The following is a 14,379-nucleotide window of genomic DNA, read 5'->3' as shown; positions in this document are numbered from 1 at the left end:
TACTGATTTCTCAGGATCTAGGCACCCAAACTGCGTGAAAATGTAATCACATGTCAGATCTAGTACAATGTATTTGCCCAATGAATACCCGTTTATCATCTGCACTTGTTCTTGGTGTAGCAATATTAATGGCCAGTAGTGTATTAATCGAGTCCGACTCCGAGAGTGTTCTTAAAACGAAAAACGGAGTTGGAATAAAAACTCGCAGTTAATAGCGTCTTTTCATAAGTCTAATAAACATAATAGATGCACATAACAGAGACTTTAGTCATCAATAACATATTGTTCTTTACTGTTTACAACACTGTGCCAACGACGGAGTATCTGTTTGATTCCGCGACTGTAGAAATCACGTAGTTTTGAGGCGAAGAACTCCTCGAGTCATGTTTGCAGCGCATTTTCATTTCGGAAACGAAGTTCTTAGAAGAGAACGTAAAAGATGAAAATCTGAGGCTGGAAGATCAGGTGGATAAGGCGGGTGAGGATTGACCTACAAACCCAACTCTTGTATAGTGTTTTTTGTCAGTTTAGCAGAATCCGGCCGGGAGTTATCGTAGAGTAGCATCACTTCACCCAGTCTTTCTGGTCGTTTTTCTTGGATTGCGTCATCAAAACTGCACAGTTGTTGACAATACCTGACAGTGGTGATGGTTACATCTCGGGGAAGCAATTCGTGTTACACCAGACAGTCGCTGTTGCGCCCGATGCGTAACATTATCCCCTATAAATATGCATAGGTCTTTGTATGGGGAATTGCTGTTTTTATTTGGGTTTAACGAAAGCTTTCTTTCTCTTATGTTGGCAAAAGACACCATTTCTCGTCACCAGTAACGATACAGGACAGGAATTATCGGCGTTGTTCACGAGTCAACTGATGATGAGGAAGTAGAGATGCACGCTGATTTTTGTGATTTTGGCTTAGCGCATTCGGCAGCCATGTAGCAAATTTTTGATCCTTCCCCAATGCATGCAAATATCGAACGATGGTGGAATGATCGCAATTGACAACTTTTGCCATTTTTCGAGAACACTTGCATGGATTTGTGGATTAATGCTTTTAAACGTTCTCCATTAAACCCCGAAGATGTCCTGGACGTGGAGGGTCACTAAGGTCAAAACGCTCCTCCTTAAAGCGAGAAAACCATTTTCTCGCCGAGCTCTGTCCAATGGCATTATCCCCATACACGGCGCAATTGTTTCTGGCTGTCTCCGTTGTTGTCACCCTCTATTGATCTCGAACAGAAGAATATATCGGAAATATTCCGATTTCTCGACTTGACTTTACATTTTCTAGCGTTCACAGCTCCACTCACTATTTCCAAACGACAATACGTAAACTCAAATAGCAACAGCGAACTAGAAATAAAACATGAAAATTGATCAATTAACCCACCAACCAAATATTTTGGGTGCGATACTGACATTCGTTCGCCATAAACTGAGAGGGCAGACAATCAATCTGCTGTGGATATAATCACACTCTGGCATCCGCCATAATTAGGGAGCTGGCATCGTTGTGAAGCAAGCCTCATCTACAGGAACCTTTCTCAATTTGAAATTGCCCTAAGTAGACTACTTGAGGAGTCAAGTGCCCCGGAAACATAAATGGCAAAAGACGTGGGCTGTGTCCCAGCAAACGAAATGTGGATTGTGCGGCATTACAACCTCAAATTCCTACAAGGCCGTAGTTTACGAGGGCGAATTTGGATAGTTCTACGATTTCTACGATCTATCGACTCCCCTTTAACCACGCACATTTTCAGTACATCTATATTGAATCAACCGTTACGATTCCACTGCATGTGAGTGTGATTTTGAGTCAGAATCTTACGTAAGCCACAATTTGACTGTAAACGAAAGGAATTTTTGAAGACTTTGACTTTTATGTGCTACCTCTTCCTTCAAGCAACTTCTTCTGGGTGCTAAAGACACTCGCCTTTACAAAGTGATTGTTTACTTCCTTAACATTATACAGAAGAATCTGTAGATTATTATAGTACTGGTATTTTCATTTATCTGTATCGCTTACGATTAAACTTAAGTAATAATGTGAACTGATAACACACAAATTTCAAGTTTACTTATCATGCTAGTTGTTAAAAATTATGTTGTGGAACAAAATTTCGACAGTTTGAGCTTTTAATTATGCAACAATGCATTTATGTGTTTTGTCTGAACAATTATGTATTCAGTGTAAACATGTGTTTTATTTGGCTAAGTGATGTACCCAACTCTGTAGTACAAATAAAACGAGGGAAAAAACCTCCTGACAGTGGACGCGTGTCGTAGAGGCTGGCTGTCAGAGAGTATTATACTCTGCTCACCGTAAATTTAGGACGGCAGTCAAAATTGCGCTACATTTTCCTCCTCTCTTGTTTCCTGCGTCATTACATTGTCCTTCGCGAGCATGTTATCCTTACCAGAGTCGCAGCGAAATCCCAGGTTTCACCGCCCCTGCGATCCTTCCGTCGCCCACTTCCTCTCCCATACGACTACATTTCGCCATTGTTTCTACGCAGATGTACCAAGTTTTATGCTTTTGTAAGTAACCTCTATTCTCTGGTATTCCAATTTAGAACAGTTGACGGAAAAAAGGAACTCTTGTATCTTTCCCTGCGCGCTCTAATTTCCCTTATTTTATTGTGATGACCGTTTCTTCCTAAGTGCCAGCCAGAGTGGCCGAGCGGTTCTAGGCGCTTCAGTCTGGAACCGCGTGACCGCTGCGGTCGCAGGTTGGAATCCGTCTCGAGCATGGATGTGTGTGATGTCCTTATGTTAGTTAGGTTTAAGTAGTTCTAAGTTCTAGGGGACTGATGACCTCAGATGTTAAGTCCCGTAGTGCTCAGAGCCATTTGAACCATTTTTTTTTCTTCCTAAGTAGGTCGGCGTCAACAAAATATTTTCGCATTCGCAGTAGAAAGTTGGTGATTGAAATTTCGTGGGAAGATTCCACCGCAACGAAAAACGTCTTTGTTTAAATGATGTCCACCCCAAAGCCTGTATCATGTCAGGGATAAACTCTCTCCTCTATTTCGCGATAGTACAAAACGTGCTGCCCTTCTTTGAACTCCTCTCAATGTACTCCATTAATACTATCCGGTAAGGATCCCACAGACCATATTCAAATGTTCGAATGTGTGTGAATTGCTGAGGGACCAAACTGCTGAGGTCATCGGTCCCTAGACTTACATACTATTCAGACTAACTTCTGCTAAGAACAACACTCACACGCATGTCCGAGGGAGGACTCGAACCTCCGGCGGGAGGGGCCGCGCGAATTGGGACATGGCGCCTCTAACCGCGAGGCCAATCCGCGGGGCAGACCATATTCAGTCAGTATTTCAGAATGTGAGTACTTAGCGACTTGAAACCTTTATGACACTTTTTCTCGATGACACTCTCCTCCCCCCTCTCCCCAACAAAACAATGAAAGGAGAAAGGTTTATTGCTTACTACATTTTCCATGTCATCAGTAAAACTTCACCATCCTGCATAATTTTTTAATTTATTATTTCTCAATTACCCACTCTGCTTGCTCCATTTGACAGACAGTATCTACATATACCTCCGATAAAGCCTAAAACAAGTGACACTTCGCACTATGCGCTAAAAAAGGTCTTTACGAACTTATAAAGATGTAAAGATGTTATAATTGTTTTGGTTCTGACTTCTTAATTAGTCTATGGGTGAATAATTCGGACTTTACAAAACCAACACAGGGTTTCGCGTCTTCAGCCTTAAAGGTTTTAAATGTTTCACATCAAATACACCGATGCGCAAAACTCGAGGAAGAGCTAGACAGGGGACTATAACGTATTAACTACTCAGTGAAAATGAATCAAAGCGCAGGAGCATATTGCAGAGGTCTCCTAGGCATGTACAGAAAGCTGGACGTCAGCTGCCGTGAGATCAGCCTGCGACAGATGGGGCTGGCCCGGCAGCACGAGGAAGCTGAGTGTGTGTGTGTGTGTGTGTGTGTGTGTGTCACGAGCAATTACATTGCACCGTGTTGTGGCTCTACACTGAAGACACAAAGAAACTGGTACATCTGCCTAATATACTGTAGGGCCCTAGCGAGCACGCAGAAATGCCGCAGCACGACGTGGCATGGACTCGAATAATGTGTGAAGCAGTGCTGGAGGGAACTGACGCCATGAATGCTGCAGTGCCGTCCATATATCCATTGCCCAATTCCGTCAGAATGCACGATGAACATGAATGGATGCAGTTGATCAGACAGGATGCTTACATACGTGTCACCTGTGGAGTAGTATCTAGACGTATCAAGGGTCCCATATTACTCCAACTGCACACGACCCACACTATTATAGAGTCTCCACAAGCTTGAACAGTCCCCTGCTGACGTGCAGGGTCCATAGATTCGTGAGGTTGTCTCCATTGCCTTACACGTCCATCCGCTCGATACAATCTGAAACGAGACTCGTCCTGCAGGTAACATGGTTCCAGTCAACAACAGTCCAATGTCGGTGTTGACGGCCGCAGGCGAGGCGTAAAGCTTTGTTTCGTGCAGTCATCAAGGATATACAAGTGGGCCTTCAACTCTGAAAGTCCATGTCGATGATGTTTCGTTGAATGGTTCGCACACTGACACTTGTTGATGGCCCATCATTGAAATCTGCAGCAATTTGCGGAAGGGTTGCACTTCTGTCTCGTTGAGCGATTCTCTTCAGTCGTTGTTGGTCCCGTTCTTGCAGGTCTTTTTCCTTCCGCGGTGATGTCGGAGATATGATGTTTTACCGGATTCTTGATATTCACGTTACACTCGTGAAACGATCGTACGGGAAAATCCCCACTTCATCGCTACTTCGGAGATGCTGTGTCCCATTGCTCGTGCACCGACTAAAACACCACGTTTAAACTCACTTAAATCTTGATAATCTGCCATTGTAGCAGCAGTAACCGATCCAACAACTGCGCCAGAAAAGTGTGTTCAAATGTGTGTGAATTCCTAAGGGACCAAACTGCTGAGGTCACCCTGCTAATCCCGCGCGGCGGGGGAGTTTTATGTCCTGCCTTTTGTAATGTACCGGAGACCATCACGAACCACCGTCTTCTCAGAGTTATTATACTGTTTTAATAAGAATGCCATTTATGTTCTTCTCACTGCGTATTCCTTTCAGCTACCTTCCGTACTGTACGGTAAGAGTTCTTTCTACGTATATGGTCCAAATTTCATAGAGCTACGTTGTTTGGTAATGACACATCACGCAAAAGTTATTTTAGTCCTTAAGTGTATTTACGCTTTACCTATGGGGCTATGGGTAGTATATAAATTACGAATTAGAAATAAAATAAAAATAGCTGCAAGTGATTGTTGAGAAAAGAATTACATTTTCATTTCAAGTGGAGCAGTTGTGTCGTACTCTGTTGCAAAGCAACTCAATTTACCAATTCATATTCACGCATATTCGACCGTAAGCACTTTTTTTCATGTTTAGCTTGCTGAGGCTGTGTTTAAAAAATCACTGGCACTGCAAATATCCTCAAAACTATTTCGGTATTTGGGTAAGTACCTCTTAACCCATTCTTCGAAAAATCTTTCAAAAATGCTCTCCATCCGTCCTTTCACCTGGAACTTGAAAGCAGACAGGCGTTAATTAGCTCCGATGTGTCAATATTTCTGGAGTCTTTTGCACCAAAATCAGCTCCACATTTTTTCAAAATATAAAGTTTTCACTTAACATGTTTGCAGGCAAGAATTAAAGTCAAATGAAATAGTGCATTACATGTCGAAATCAGTTTTCCATTTCACTTATTGTGCTATAAAACATTACCAGTATTATAGCTAAAACAGTCTCGCTCCGGTCTTCAGTGGGCGGCAACCGGCAGCAATCGGAATATTTGGCTCAGATCCCTGGGTGATAATAGAAATTCTACAATACCACAACTAAGGAGCACCAAGAACTCCATTGTTGAACATACGAGAGTTGTGTAGGCAGCTGCTCTTTGAACCAAATGCACTGTTTCCGCATGAACCATGTTGGGTGGTAGTCGTTTCTTTATGATGTTACTTGGGGCGGGCAGCTGTGGCCGAGCGGTTCTAGGCGCTTCAGTCCGCGCTGCTGCTACTGTCGCAGGTTCGAATCCTGCCTCGGGCGTGGCTGTGTGTGATGTCATTAGGTTAGTTAGGTTTAAGTAGTTCTAAGTCTAGGGGACTCAGATGTCAAGTCTCATAGTGATCAGAGCCATTTGAACCATTTGCTACTTGGAACAAATGAAACTGTGACAAAAGTGTGTTTAGAGTCACGGGCCGATGGAAAGGCTACATCTCGGCAGAAGATAGGAATAAGAGAGATATTACCCAGACAAGTTAGTAAAAAAAGGGAGGAAATAATTTAAAAAATTTTCAAACTTGGCGAATATACTCGGATGAAACGTAGCGCTAAGAAAGAGAAAGTCGAGTCCGGTTAGTCGAGATGGTCAAGGCATCCGCCTGCGAGAAGTTGGAAAGCCGAGTTGGAGTCCCGGTGCGGCACAAATTTGTACTTGTCGTCAGTGACGTTATTCCAATGTCTGATTACAGACGAGTCGGAAATTATTTCTTGATCTATATCTACGACTGCAGGATCATGATTTTTGTATGTTCTTCCAGACATGTGCGAAAAAGATGCACAACACATATATAGAAAAAGAGAAAGGTCCCTCACCTCTCCATAGGTAGGGCGCGTCCCGCCTTTCTCCCCCACCTAAAGCCAATTTCTTCATCTTTTTCCAAATCTGTATACAAAATGGATTATTTTAATAAGAGAACTATAATGACCAGGGAAGTTTAATAAATAATGGAAAATTTTTTTCCTGAAAGCAGGTTTGTTTCGTTCAGGATTCTAGTACACCAAATTATTCCCCATTCTTCTGGCAACGAACCTTGTTCCTCAACATTATGTCCGCACAATACAATCGCCTTACACTGTGTTACTGAGAGGGCCCGGATGCCCGCACTGTACCACTCTACTGGTCGGCGTCAAACGCAGCATATTTCTACGTCAATAACCTCTCCATAATCCACGTATAGCCTCCCATGGAGTGCATCCTTCATTGGGCCAAACAGGTGATAGCCGGTAGGTGCACGATCTGGGCTCTAGGCTGGATGAGTTTTGTAAGCTTTCTAGATCGCTGAAACATGTCAGGCTGTATCCAGCTTCGTGTTTCAGTCTCCTTTCCACTCAGCACACATAATCCATCGATAAAATAGGTCTAATTAATCAATATATAATCTATATGCAAAAGAGCGGTATTATCCATGGGAGTGGGAGATGATTGTAGAGGATTTTCTTTAATTTCTCTTAATTCTTAAGTCCGCGCTGAATCCATCCCGGTATTTAGCAGGGAGTGAAAACACGGCCCTTACAGTTTCCGCTCCCCTTTGCCTACAATCAGCCGACAAAATGGCTGACTGGATTTCGCTTTGGGCTATTGCCCGAGCAGCTGAACTTCACGCTACCTGCCACTTTCCCGGTGGATGTGAACCATTCACCACCTCGGCTTCGTGCGACGGCCCGTGTTCACCTTGGACTTCATTCTTTTGCTACGGAAACTGCTCCAGATTCAGTCTATCGCTGTAAGTTTCCCGACCTTGGCACCGAATTTCGCGATAGTACCTTTGTGGTCACTGATGGCTCTCGGACTGACCGTGGTGTCAGGTATGCCTTCGTCGTTGGTACCGACTATTTTCGGTGTCGGCTTTCGGATCATTGCTCAGTATTTACAGCGGAGCTCTTCCCCGTGTATCAGGCAATGCAATACATCCGGCGACACAGGCTTTTCAATTGTGTCATGTGCTCCAATTCTCTCAGTGACCTCCAGAGCATCTCTGTGCTGGACACATTCCATTCCTTAGTACAGCGGGTCCAAGAGAGCTTCCGTTTGCTCTCTCTTGAGGGATCCACTGTGCTGTTTTTGTGGGTCTCTGGTTACGTAGGTCCAACGGGAAAGGAAACTGTTAAGGCAGCTGCCAAGGTTGCAGTTCTCCTTCCTCAGCTCGCTTGTTCTTCCCATTCCTTCCGACGAAATCCGTCTTGCCATCCGTCAGCAGGTGGTGTCACTTTGGCATCACCAATGGTCTACCCTTCATGGGAAAAAGCTCCGCGGAATTAAACCGTTCCCATCAGCTTGATCGACCTCATCTCGGCCCCCACGCCGCGAGATAGGAGGCGTATTGGTCATTGTCGTTTTAGTCATCGCCATTTGTTAAGTGGTGATCCCTCACGACTTTGTGCTCACTGTCATCAATATTTGACGGTTCGCCATTTCCTGACCGTGTGCCCTTTTTATGACAGCTTAAATTTGTCGTCTTAGTTATCTGCCGCTCTAGCGAAGGACGCGCGGACTGAGGACCGCGTTTTACTTTTTATCGGTCGTAGCAATACGACGAAGGATATTTAATCTTTAGTTCTAGACCTCCGTTGTTTATACGGCCTATTTTGTAGACCTTAGTCCACAAGGACGTCCTTGTTCTTAGCGCTCTTTCCTTCCTTCGAATGGGCTTAACGTGTAGTCGCTTTGAACGACTTTTTTTCGTCCTCGTGTTCCAAGGTTCTGACATGGGCGCCTATGACTTCAGTAGCGCCAGCTGGTGCATGGTCGTGTTCAATCGCATTTATCGTGACAGAGGCCGGCATGCGTCCCTGACAATATAAGGCAAGCTCGGGAAATAATGTACTTTCACGCTGAGTTCAGCAGACCTGCAATATTGTGCAGTAGCCACGGGAACCTCCACAGGCGAGTCTTTTTGTGTAGAACCGAGAGGCCATTGACGCCTTGAGTGTAAACACTGAGAAGACGTTGTTGTTGTGGTTTGAGACTGGTTTGATGCAGCTCTCCATGCTACTCTATCCTGTGCAAGCTTCTTCATCTCCCAGTACCTACTGCAACCTACATCCTTCTGAATCTGCCTAGTGTATTCATCTCTTGGTCTCCCTCTACGATTTTTACCCTCCACATTGCCCTCCAATACTAAATTGGTGATCCATTGTTGGCTCAGAACATGTCCTACCAACCGATCCCTTCTTCTAGTCAAGTTGTGCCACAAGCTTCTCTTTTCCCCAATCCTGTTCAATACCTCCTCATTAGTTATGTGATCTACCCATCTAATCTTCAGCATTCTTCTGTAGCACCACATTTCGAAAGCTTCTATTCTCTTCTCGTCTAAACTATTTATCGTCCATGTTTCACTTCCATACATGGCTACACTCCATACAAATACTTTCAGAAACAACTTCCTGACACTTCAATCTATACTCGATGTTAACAAATTTTTCTTCTTCAGAAACGCTTTTCTTGCCATTGCTAGTCTACTTTTTATATCCTCTCTACTTCGACCATCGTCAGTTATTTTGCTCCCCAAATAGCAAAACTCTTTTACTACTTTAAGCGTCTCATTTCCTAACCTAATTCCCTCAGCATCACCCGACTTAATTCGACTACATTCCATTATCCTCTTTTTGCTTTTGTTGATGTTAATCTTATATCCTCCTTTCAAGACACTGTCCATTCCGTTCAATTGCTCTTCCAAGTTCTTTGCTGAGAAGACAAAGATACGGAAAGTTTTTGGCGGGATGCCGCTTCATACGTCGGCACCCGGAATCTTTGGGAACGGCGATGTGCCATAGGGTGGCATTCGCAAAGTGGTGCAAAGCGGACTTTGGATAGGTCGGAGTTCAGAATCTTCCAAAGAACTTATGCCAAAACTTCCGGAACAAAATTGTTACGAGCTTTGCGATTCCCGAAATAAAGTGCGTGGTCCCACATGGTCAAAGTGGCAGTTTTGGCGAGCTCACACTGAGAAAGAGCGGGAGAGGATAGTATGAGACACTCCTACTTCCTCGATGGGAGCCATAGTAAACACGTCTTCGCCAGGAGCCACAGAATACACTTCTTCGCTGGGAGTCACAGGAGACGGACTTGGTTGTCAAGAAGCGTAGGGAGTAGTCCTTTTCACCACAGGAGGAGAAGAAAATTCACGAGCGGACAGGCCACGCCCACCTCCAACCCCACCATGCCTCGTCTCCATCAAATGACGTGGCGTAGCAACGGAGTACAGAATGATATGCTTGTTGGTTCAGATGGATCAAACGTATTTCGTAAAAATTGAAAAGTTGTAAAAAAATTTAATTGAATGCCCATTTTTCCTAATTTGTCTGTAGTAACAGGATAACTCACGTATGTCTTCCGGTTAGTTATGAAAGCGCTCTTCTTTCTTTCTTTTTCTGGTCAGTTTTCGCGCTCCCTCTCTGCGTACAACCTTGACGAGGACCTATCTCGCCGTTCCCTCGGCACGGTCCAGAACTATCCCTTTATACCTGCAGCTGCTTACGATCATAAAGATAAATTTGTACTGCAATTTCGCTGCTCGCCAAGCGAGGATTACGTTGCGTTTACAGTAAGAACGTAAACAAAAGAAGGAAAAAAAGTAGCTGGTACAAGCGAACCGTGGTCTCCGGTGGCGCATTACAGACTAATTGCGTTTCGTTTCATTTCTTCCCCATTTATTTTTATATGTGCATCACACTGAAATTATCAACACACACCATTGCAAGTGTCTACAGTATGTGCCGTGAGTCTTGTTTGGAAACAAACTTGTTCCATTCACTCAATTTTGTTTCCAGCTAACTAATACATGTATAAGTGAAATCTAATGAACAGTTCACGTGTGAGAAAATGTTAAAGATGTTTCTGTGTTGTTTTAGAAGTCACTGTGTTCGGAGTTGCGCAGCTTCACAATAACAGAGCTCAAATGAAGCTAGTAAGAGAGACACAGTATTTATTTTGACTTAAATGCATTTACCATAGTGTGAATAGCACATTTTCCCTTTTTATCTGAGTTCCAGACTTCACTTTCAGAAACAGAAAGTTTCCCCTTCGCTCTATATTTCTGTATCAATTCTTCAAACTATCGGCGATGATGGAGGTCAGTGGAAGTTACGAGCCTCAGATCGTTCTTCGCCTCAGGAGCTTCTGTTGGTATGTCATCTCCATAGAAACATCCGAGTATCTGTTGATTAGTAATCCGTTTCTGTCGGAAATGAAACGTACCGGTGATCAGCACTTGCAGTATTGTCTACAGTTACACAATTCTTATGGTACTCAATGATTCTATATGTCTGCACTTTCAACTCTCTTTGATTATCTGTTAGAAGTGCAGGTTCTTCAAACTAAAGAAGAAGTTTTTGTAATCTCTGATCATGAATTTTTAGAAGTCAACAACGCTCACATTCCTAGAACATTCCTGTATTGTCTTAACTCACAGATTAGGTGTGTAATAAGTCTCTTGCTTTCTTTTCTTCAGCTCTATACGGGAAAATGACCTTCAAAAGGCGGGTAACAAAGGCCTTTGGTTCAAATGCATCACCTCTGCTGACAATCATAAGAGCACTAGTTCATAGACCTATGCTATTAGTACCATAGTTACAACTTTGCAGCCGTGGTATAGAGGTGACGTCTTTGACTATAAACGTCCTCCATCCCGGGTCGAACCTTGCCACTACTTAAATTCTGAATAGAGATCATCAGAAATCACAGCCGAGGACGTCCGGCATTGACGTCACCCTCGTTCTGCTAACGGCCTTGTAAAACAAACCGGAGAATCGGACAGAGATTAAGGGCACTCTCTTGCCCTGGGTTGGGAAACTGCCCTTAGAAGGCGGAAGAAACAGCAACGATCAACGGCATGAGGATGCAAAAGGCAATGGAAACCACTGCATTAGTGACACATAATGTGTATCCACAGGACATGCGGCCTGTAACTGAAAAGTGTTATGATGATGTCTCCATGGGCAAAAGATTCCGGACTAAACCCCCCAAACGGATCTCCGGAAGGGGACCCCAAGTGGGACGTGAAATGGAAGGAGGTCAAGGCTTTCTCATCAGATGAATATAGGGTAATAGCAACAGCAGTAGCAAATGGTATGACGGGAGTACGATTCATTATTAATAGGAAGGTAGGGCAGAGAGTGAGTTACTGAGAATAATTCAATGGTAGGGTTTTCCTCACTAGAATCGACAGCAGACCAACACCGACAACAGTAGTTAAGCTATATATTTCGATGTCACGAGCAAAAGATGAAGAGATATCGAAAGTACGAGGTGCATTCAAGTTCTAAGGCCTCCTATTTTTTTTCTCCGGACTGGAAAGAGATAGAAACATGCGCATTGTTTTAAAATGAGGCCGCGTTCATTGTCAATACGTCCCAGAGATGGCAGCACCGTACGGCAGATGGAATTTTACCGCCAGCGACGTTTTCCTTACTTGAACAGCGTGCACTCATTCGTTTTCTGAATTTGCGTGGTGTGAAACCAATTGAAATTCATCGACAGTTGAAGGAGACATGTGGTGATGGAGTTATGGATGTGTCGTAAGTGCGATCGTGGGTGCGACCGTTTAATGAAGGCAGAACATTACGTGTGACAACAAACCGAAATAACCTCGGGCTTGCACAAGCCGGTCTGACGACATGATCGAGAAAGTGGAGAGAATTGTTTTGGGGGATCGCCGAATGACTGTTGAACAGATCGCCTCCAGAGTTATCATTTCTGTGGCTTCTATGCACATAATCCTGCATGACGACCTGAAAATGCGAAAAGTGTCATCCAGGTGGATGCCACGAATGCTGACGGACGACCACATGGCTACCCATGTGGCATGTTGCCAAGCAATGTTGACGCGCAACGACAGCATGAATGGGACTTTCTTTTCGTCGGTTGTGACAATGGATGAGACGTGGATCCCATTTTTCAATCCAGAAACAAAGCGCCAGTCAGCTCAATGGAAGCACACAGACTCACCGCCACCAAAAAATTTCGGGTAACCGCCAGTGCTGAAAAAATGATGGTGTCCATGTTCTGGGACAGCGAGGGCGTAATCCCTACCCATTGCGTTCCAAAGGGCACTACGGTAACAGGTGCATCCTACGAAAATGTTTTGAAGAACAAATTCCTTCCTGCACTGCAACAAAAACGTCCGGGAAGGGCTGCGCGTGTGCTGTTTCACCAAGACAACGCACCCGCACATCGAGCTAACGTTACGCAACAGTTTCTTCGTGATAACAACTTTGAAGTGATTCCTCATGCTCCCTACTCACCTGACCTGGCTCCTAGTGACTTTTGGCTTTTTCCAACAATGAAAGACACTCTCCGTTGCCGCACATTCACCAGCCGTGCTGCTATTGCCTCAGCGATTTTCCAGTGGTCAAAACAGACTCCTAAAGAAGCCTTCGCCGCTGCCATGGAATCATGGCGTCAGCGTTGTGAAAAATGTGTACGTCTGCAGGGCGATTACGTCGAGAAGTAACGCCAGTTTCATCGATTTCGGGTGAGTAGTTAATTAGAAAAAAAATCGGAGGCCTTAGAACTTGAATGCACTTCGTATATGAGCATATTAACTTAGTACGTAAAGGAAGAGGATATTCTAATAGTCATGGGATTGGAATGGGGTTGTAGGGGAGGCACCAGAAGAAAGAGTTACGGGAGAATAAGGGCTTCGTAGTAGGAACGAAAGATGAGAAAGACTAACTGATATCAGCAATGAATAGCAATTAGTAACAGCGAATACTCTGTTCGAGAATCATAATAATAGAAGGTATTTTTGAGAAAGGCTGAGAGATACGAGAAGATTCCAGTTAGATTACATCATGGTCAGGTAGAGATTCCAAAACCAGATAGTGGATTGTAAGGGCAGTGGGCGGCGTCCTGTCGGACATCCTTTTACGCAGCGTAGTGCAGCAGCTCGGCCTCAACAAGTCCTTGGAAGACCCCTGTAGAAATACTGAGCCATGATGCCTCTATAGTCTTCCATATTATCGAAAGTGTTGCCGTGCAGGATTTTGTGCACGAACTGTCCTTTTCATTACGTCTCATAAATGTTCGACGAGATTCATGTCGGATGATTTGGCTGGGCAAATGATTCGCTTAAATTGTCCAGAATGTTCCTCAAACCAATCGCGAACAACTGTAACCCTGTGACCTGCAAATATTCTCCAAGAAGCCGAACCTAACCATTTGCAGTCAGTGATCGGTTCACTTGGACCAAAGGACCCAGCGTGTTCCAAGTATACACAACCCACACCATTATCGATCCCCTACCAGGTTGCACAGTGCCTGGTTGACAGCTTGGGCCAATGGCTTCGTTGGGTCTGCACGACACTCTAACTCTACTATCAGCTCTTACCAACTGAAAGGTGGATTCATCTGACCTGGTCACGGTTTTCCAGTCGTCTAGGGTCCAACCGATATAGAGCCCAGGAGAGGCGCTACAGACGATGTCGTACTGTTAGCAAAGACACTCGCTTCGGCCGTCTGCTGCCAAACCTCATTAACGCCAAATTTCGACGCACTGTCGTAATGGACGAGTTCGTGGTACGTCCC

The 14,379-nt window shown here is 44.3% G+C and overlaps 1 protein-coding gene across 1 annotated transcript in view; it reads right to left on the bottom strand.

Annotated features, from left to right (window-relative positions):
• LOC126191540 (protein madd-4-like) overlaps positions 1 to 14,379 on the bottom strand; it is a 502,815-nt gene that overhangs the window by 418,385 nt on the left and 70,051 nt on the right. The gene's annotated exons all lie outside the window — the stretch shown is intronic.

Source organism: Schistocerca cancellata, chromosome 6 (assembly GCF_023864275.1).
Source record: "Schistocerca cancellata isolate TAMUIC-IGC-003103 chromosome 6, iqSchCanc2.1, whole genome shotgun sequence".
In the NCBI taxonomy this organism is placed as follows: domain Eukaryota; kingdom Metazoa; phylum Arthropoda; class Insecta; order Orthoptera; family Acrididae; genus Schistocerca; species Schistocerca cancellata.
Note: the sequence above shows the minus strand (reverse complement) of the source record. Positions and strands in the feature narration are given on the sequence as shown.